At 44.3% G+C, this 7,161-nt stretch overlaps 1 non-coding gene across 1 annotated transcript; it reads right to left on the reverse strand.

The window, feature by feature from the left end:
* Positions 1–6,539: 6,539 nt before the first annotated feature.
* trnam-cau (transfer RNA methionine (anticodon CAU)) lies at positions 6,540–6,612 on the reverse strand. The gene has a single exon. It is a non-coding gene; the product is annotated as a tRNA-Met (tRNA).
* Between the last annotated feature and the right edge of the window lie 549 nt (positions 6,613–7,161).

The raw sequence follows: 7,161 nt of genomic DNA on the forward strand, positions 1-7,161 counted from the left end.
GGGACGATTTGAGAGATTTGATAGATGCATCCCATTTTAAGATAATTTTCTAACCGACAATTTTGTTCCTCCAAAGACTATTTGGAAAACAAAAAGTTGGAATACAGGGCAAAAAAGTTATTCATGAACAGAACCGATCCTCTGGAAAACTGACTTCAATGGGGGGTGTAGATACCCAGCATGTCTCGCGGTGGGGAAAGCTCTCTATACTGACAACAGGCGAGGACAGCACATTGTCAGTACCGACTTTATCTCCGTTGGAAATGGCAATATATGCGCTTTTCCACATAGTAAGGTTGCAGGAGCTGGACAGCGTTTATAAACCCTTTCAGCGAGAAGCGAGCAGCTTGATAAATAATTTGCGGTTATATGTAATCCACTTCCGAGGTGAACAGCCGCCATCTTGGCTGGGGATCTGGACGCATACGCAGACGGTCCGTGACGTCACAGTGTCGGGCGGGGCCAAAGGGTGACTCATGCAGATGCTGAAAATCTGACAGTAAATCAGACAGTGATGGAGGTCAGCAGAGTCTGGCAGGAAATGTGGACAGAGAAACAGAGCGAACCATTCCAGTCCTGTGTGCATCTTCTTCAGAACCCATTACCCTGGTGCTGCAGTGTCCTCGGCGACAGCTTTATAACAGCTTCACCCTCAGGTGATCTTTGAAACAAACAGCAGTCTACCTGAAGCTCTGGCTTTCTCTGCCGATTACATTTTTAACCAACCTGTTCAGAAGTGTCATGTTCCAATTGTGAAGCAGGTGGGGGGACTTGAGAATCCAGGCCTTCTTAGTTAGAGGGGAGTTCCTCAGGGTCGAGTCTTTGGCCCAACCATCTTCAGCTGTTTCGCCAATCACTTTCCCTTCAGAAGTCGGGATGTTGGTTGACGATTGGATAATATTCAACATCATTTTCAACTGCTCAGATACTGATGTAGCGCGTATCCATATGTTCAGGTTGTAAGTTTGCTCGCTGACCTGGTAGGTTTGTTCTCACTGAGAACAATCTTACAATCTGAACCTCAACCTAAGCTAAACATGTTCTCAAAAATCGCATACCCACATGTAGCAAGACCTGGCCAGCATCTAAAATCTGCACAAGTGGCAAGTAACAGCTGTATCACATCCGTGCCTGGCAAAGACCATCTTCAACAAGAGCAAATCTGAGTATTGCTTTTTGACATTCAACAGCAATATCATTATTGAATCCTCCATGCGCAGCATTCCGGGGTGTAACGTTGATGAGAAACTGAACAGGACTGACCATACAACTGTTGATACATGATCAGGGCAGAGGCAAGAAGTCTTGCAGCGCTCAACTCACCTCCTGACTTCCCACCTTGCAAGATGTAAGTCAGTTGTGAATTGGAATCCTCTCCACTTGCCTGGGTGAATGCTGCTTCTGTAACGCTTTAAGCAGCACGGTGGCACGATAGTTAGTACTACTGCACTCACAGTGCCAGAAACCCAGGTTCAATTCCCACCTCAGGTAATTTTCTGTGTGGAGTTTGCACGTACTCTGTGTGGCTGTTGTCCAGGTGCTCTGGTTTCCTCCCACAATCCAAAAATGCGCACGTCAGGTGATTTGGCCATGCTAAATTGCCCGTAATTTTAGATGAGATGTTAAATGTCTGGGTGAGTTGTGCTTCCGTGGGTCGGTGTGGGTTTGTTGGACCGAAGGGCCTGTTTCCACACTGTAAGTAATCGAAGCTTGTCAATAGGTAGGACCAAACAGCACTTCTGATTGTTAACAAACTTCACCATTGCCTTTCATCACCATTGATATCCAGTAGCAGCAAAGGGTATCATCTCTTATGTAACATCTTTCTGTGTTGGGGGCTGTGCATTCTACAATAGGTTTGCACCACAGGACACACAATGTCTCAGATTCCTTTTCCCTTTTTGTATCTTTCGAGATGATTAGACCATTTATTTGGAAGGAGGTGTGGAAATGAGTAAGGGTGTCTTTCTGAAATTGGATTTGTTTGATCTGAGATTTTACACTGTATGGACTGGGATAATATATGAAAATCATTTCACATAGAAATAGTTGAATGAACTGAAGATCAGTGAGACTAATCAAACATGATATAAAGATCCAACAGAGTCGTTAATTAATTTAGACATAAAGAGAACATATTTATCTCGTATGTCAGTGGGTAAAGGCTTCAAACAACGTTGTGTGTGGTAAAGCACCAACACACACACACACACACACACACACACACACACACACATACAAGAGTGTTAATGTTCCAGTGAACTGACTGCAGAAATCTGTGGCTGAGTGCCATGCCTCTAGGAATTCCCTGACTGTTCTCTGTTTGGCTTGACCTATAATCGTTGTGTTGTCCCAGTCGAACTCATGTTGCTTGTCATCTACGTGTGTGGCTACTAAGGATAGCTAGTCGTGTTATTTCGTGGCTAGTTGGTGTTCATGGAAGCACCCACAGATTCAATCAATAGGCACATCGACCTGGACCCAACATACCAGCCACTGCAGCTGGAACTGACAACCAGAAGCGGAAGAGACAAGCCACTATAAATGCCGGAGGAAACATCACAGAAGAGCTTCACAGGAGGCTCCCAAGCACTGAGGATGTCACCTAGACAGGGGACGAAACTTTTGCAACACAAATTCCCAGCTCGGCGAACAGAACTACAACATGAAGACGAAAATAAGATGTTCACGTTAGCTGGGAAAATGGAAGATGAGATCCAAAAGTTAAGTTTTTGGATAAATTGTCAGGGAGGATTTGATGAAGTGGTTAAATGTAGGGAATGCTATTCACACTGTATCTTAATGGTATACAGTTGGACTGAACAGCCTGAAGCGATGTGTTTAATTTCCAGTTTCTGTCAAGCCGTGGGCTAGTATTATCCCAGTACCAGAGCCATATTGATGTAACTCAGGCAGTCACCTCGATGGGCCTGGGTATCATCCAGTTTGTGATGGTTCCTTTCCCTCTGGTGGGGTACTGCTTTGAGTGTAAGGATCAGAGCACGGTAACCCCACTCTAAAACAGAATGGCCATCAATGCTGTACACATCTGTGCATATTCAGAACCCGGTTGGAGAAAATCGTAACAATGTTTCACACAGTAATGAAACGGGATTGCATTCCTTTTCACCACTCGAGCAAATTCAAAGGCAGGTTTGCTGACGTGAACAGCAAGTTACAAAGCTCTGCTCATGTCAGTCTGAAAGGCTGCCATCGGGAATAAGGCTATTCTTGCCCGATTTTGAAGTGGGGAGCTTTCGTATATGAGGTGACTCCAACAGTCACTACAAGACAGGAAACATCCCCGCGAGCGGCTGGTGTTCAGAGTAGGCCAGCACTAAAATTTGCATCCATTCAATGTTTCACCTTTCTGTTTCTAGGAGCTGGTTATTCTCCAGCGTAATAGGCATGATTGAAAAATTAAGAAAATCGCGTGAAATTGCTGACAAAATATAGACAAGGATGTTGTCAGGGGTGCACAGTTTGGAATGTAGGGCGAGTCTGAACATGCTGGGACAACTTTCCCTTCATCGTCGAGAATGACCTTAAGGAAAGTTTGTCAACAGAATATTTAAGTTTTTGTTTTCCACAATATGGGCCGAGTTGAAAACTGGAGAGCATAAGTTTAAGGTGAGATGGGTAAAATATAAAAGGGAGTTGAGGCAGCTTTCCCACGCAGAAGGTTGTGCTTGTATGGAATCAGATACCAGAGGAAGTGGAGGAGGCTAGTACACTTTGAAGATTTCAAACGCAACTGGTTGGGTTTCTGAATAGGGAGGGTTTAGTGGGATAGAGGCCAAATGCTGCGAAATGGGAGTTTATTTAAAATGCATTTTCAGTGAAATTGAAGCATGAATGCTCTTCTGGGGACAGTCCTAGGACAATCAGCCATAAACAGCTCCTGGATCCTTCAGGGCAATTCCAAACTGCACTCCCAAAATGTATTGGAAACTTAGTGCACCGCCACCTTCCCAAACACTCCAAAATGAGGGAAAAGAAAGAACAGAACATGAATGGGCAAAGAAACGTGAAGATCCCCAAACACAATCTCGATTATATGAGTTTGCCCATCCGATCAACAATGCGGCAGTGCCTGCAGCCCACGTCTCCAGGGCAGAATTGAAGTAAATAAAAGAAAGTTAAGACCATATGACATCACAATTTACAGGAATTATTTTTCCATTTGCCGGAACACCAGACAAGGAGAAGTAAAGTCACTGCAGGATTTTGTTTCACAACAGCGATGAAATACCAATCTCCACTAGGTTTCAGTGAACAACACAACTTGGCCGGAACATGATGAAGCAGTGGAACCGCTTGAGACTGGGGCATTTCATGTGGGACGCAAACGTGATCATTATAGCATGGACATTGACAGGATGGAGAGTGTGCACTCATCCCAAAGCAGAGGTACATTTCCAAAAGCAAAACCACATGGTTGTGTTGCAGTTTAAACACAGCAGCATTTAGCAGGCTACAGTAAAACAGGCAACACACCCACAAATGGCAGCAGTCGGATCTGTGCACACGCCAGCTGAGAATGGGAAACCGGCACCTTTGATCACTCGGCCACGAAATCAGCCACCGCTGCAGCACATTGTGTTACACCTTCCATGGTACTTCTGTGAAACATTAGAAGCAATGTCACAGGGAAACAGTTCTGCGATCCCTCCTCTGCTGGCACAGCTGCAGGGATATGCCCGACTACAATATCAATTTCACAACAAACTTTCAATCCAGACAAAAATAATTGGAAAACTGAATCAAACTTCTGAGATTCGCGAAAGCCACAAATGTAATGTCTGTGTGAGAGAATGTGTATTCGGTTATGATTCGACAAAGAAACCATGAGCTGCATGATATTACTGATATTTGGAATGTTGTTATGGTAAATGATTTCGAAATTGGACAATTTTTAGTTTTTGAGAATATTAACATAAGTCAAAAGGTGATTACACCACCCCACCCCAGAAGATGTCAAAGAGATGCTAACTGTACTTGAGTGCTCTTTGATCTCGATGGGAAGAGGTCTCTGCCTGAGTCACCTTCATGCTTCTTGTTGCTGAATAAATCACAAAGAAGGAGTCCATCAATCCAGACAAAAATCAATGGTAAGCTGAGTCTATCTTCTCAGACTCTTCAACTACAAATGTATCTGTGACTGCGTGAGAATATATGTTCGGTTATGATTTGGTCAAATAACCATGAGCTGCTTGACATTACTGCAATTTCGATTCTTGCTTTGCTGAATGATTTCACCCATTGCTCGAAACAGGACAACTTTCACGTTTACACGATACATGAAACACACCGGACTACAGGGAAAATGCACAAAGCTGAGCAGGCCGTGTTCCACATCATACCGTGCAGCATAGTTTCAGTCACTGTGTCTGTTTTGCAGGATAAGTCCCAAAGAATGTTTTCCACCATAAAACCGGAGGTAGCATTACAATCCCAGAACGACAGATCACATTGTGAGGATGCTCTGACCTCCGGGCCAGTTCGAGATGCCACTTTCCTTGCCTTTTACCTTAACCGTGCAATTGGCTGCAGAGATGTTCACACCTGGACATGAGCCACATGGATACCAACTGAGCTGGAAACCTGTGTGGGAATCGACGAGAAGCGACTCAATAAATTCTGCTAAATTCCATGGTGCTTATTAGAAACGCAGTTTCTGTTCACATAAATTTAAAAGGCAGTTTCTGAACATAGTAACATAAGGAGCTGCTCACCCCACCCCTACTCCGGAAGAGGTGCTAACTGCACTTGAGTGCTTTTTGTTCTCGATTTGACGAGCTCTCACACCTGAGTCACCTTCACGTCTCTTGTTGCTGAGTGACTCACAAAGGAGTTTCACCAGAGCTGCAACTGCCTCACTTTCCCACTCGCTCTCCCCGTTTACATTTTCCTGCTCGTCAGTGATTTAAAGAAAACCAAAAGGATGCGATATCATTCTGTAGCCTCTCTGTCAATTCCTCCGTTTCAATTCCAACATGGCTGAGATCTCGGGACGCACCTTAATACTAGCGACGTTCTGAAAGTACAAGTCCAAATGTCCCTCTGAGAGTGTGATTTCTATCATTGCTGTTGCTGATTGAATGAGTCACTATCACGTGCGAACTGATCCAAACCATGATTCAGCACCTCTGCTGCCAATTCTCACACGTTGAATAACGACAGACAGCTTGCAAATAAGCTCTTTCAGAGACGACTTTGGGGTACATTTGACAGACAGACTAGTTCAGGAATCAGTGGTGTACTGTGACACCAGCGCATCAGCTTCTTCCCAGTCTTTGAACCGGCCCGCCTGCGCAAGGAATCCAAATGCGGTACTGCTTTTTGTGGTAGATTCAGAACGCGGTAACTACACTCTGAAACAGAATGGCATATAATCAGACCCAGGTTGGAGAAAAATTTTACAATGCTTTGCAAACTAATTTAATGGAATTGCATTGCATTTCACAAAGAGAGCAAATTCGCAGATGGGAAAGCAAGCAAGAAAGTCCATGTGAAAGGGTGCATTTGAAGAACAAAGCAGTTTCTGCCCAGTTTCGAACTGGGGACCTTTCGTGTATGAGGCCAACGTGATGACCACTACACTACAGAAACAAGCCACCAGTGGTCGTACTGCGGTTCTGTGGCATCCACCACTGAAAGTTGAAGACATTTTCCGTTTCACCTTTCTTTTTCCAATAGCTCATTGTTGTCCAGGGTAATTGACATCTTGAAAAAGTTAAAAAAAAAAAGAGGGACGTGAAATTGGTGACAAAATACAGACAAGGATGTCGTCAATGTTTGGACTGTAGAGTGAGGTGGAAAAAGGCTTGGACAACTTTCCTGGCAGCATAACGGCTGCGACATGATTTTATGGAAGGGTTGTAAACTGAGTATTTACGTGTTTTACCCAAGCTGGGGTGAGTTGGAAACTGGAGAGCATAGGTTTAAGGTGAGTCGTCTGAAATTGACAAAGGACCCCGACGCACATTTCCCACACACAAGGGTGTGCGTGTCTGGAATGAGCTACCAGAGGAAGTGGAGGAGAATATTGCACTCAGAAAATTGCAATAGTAATCGGATGAGTTTCTGGATAGGATGGGTTTAGAGGGATTGAGGCCAAATGCTGGGGAACGGGACTTGTTTAATTTTGGTAATGTGGTG

This window comes from Hemiscyllium ocellatum, unplaced genomic scaffold, assembly GCF_020745735.1.
Source record: "Hemiscyllium ocellatum isolate sHemOce1 unplaced genomic scaffold, sHemOce1.pat.X.cur. scaffold_103_pat_ctg1, whole genome shotgun sequence".
Classification (NCBI taxonomy): Eukaryota; Metazoa; Chordata; class Chondrichthyes; order Orectolobiformes; family Hemiscylliidae; genus Hemiscyllium; species Hemiscyllium ocellatum.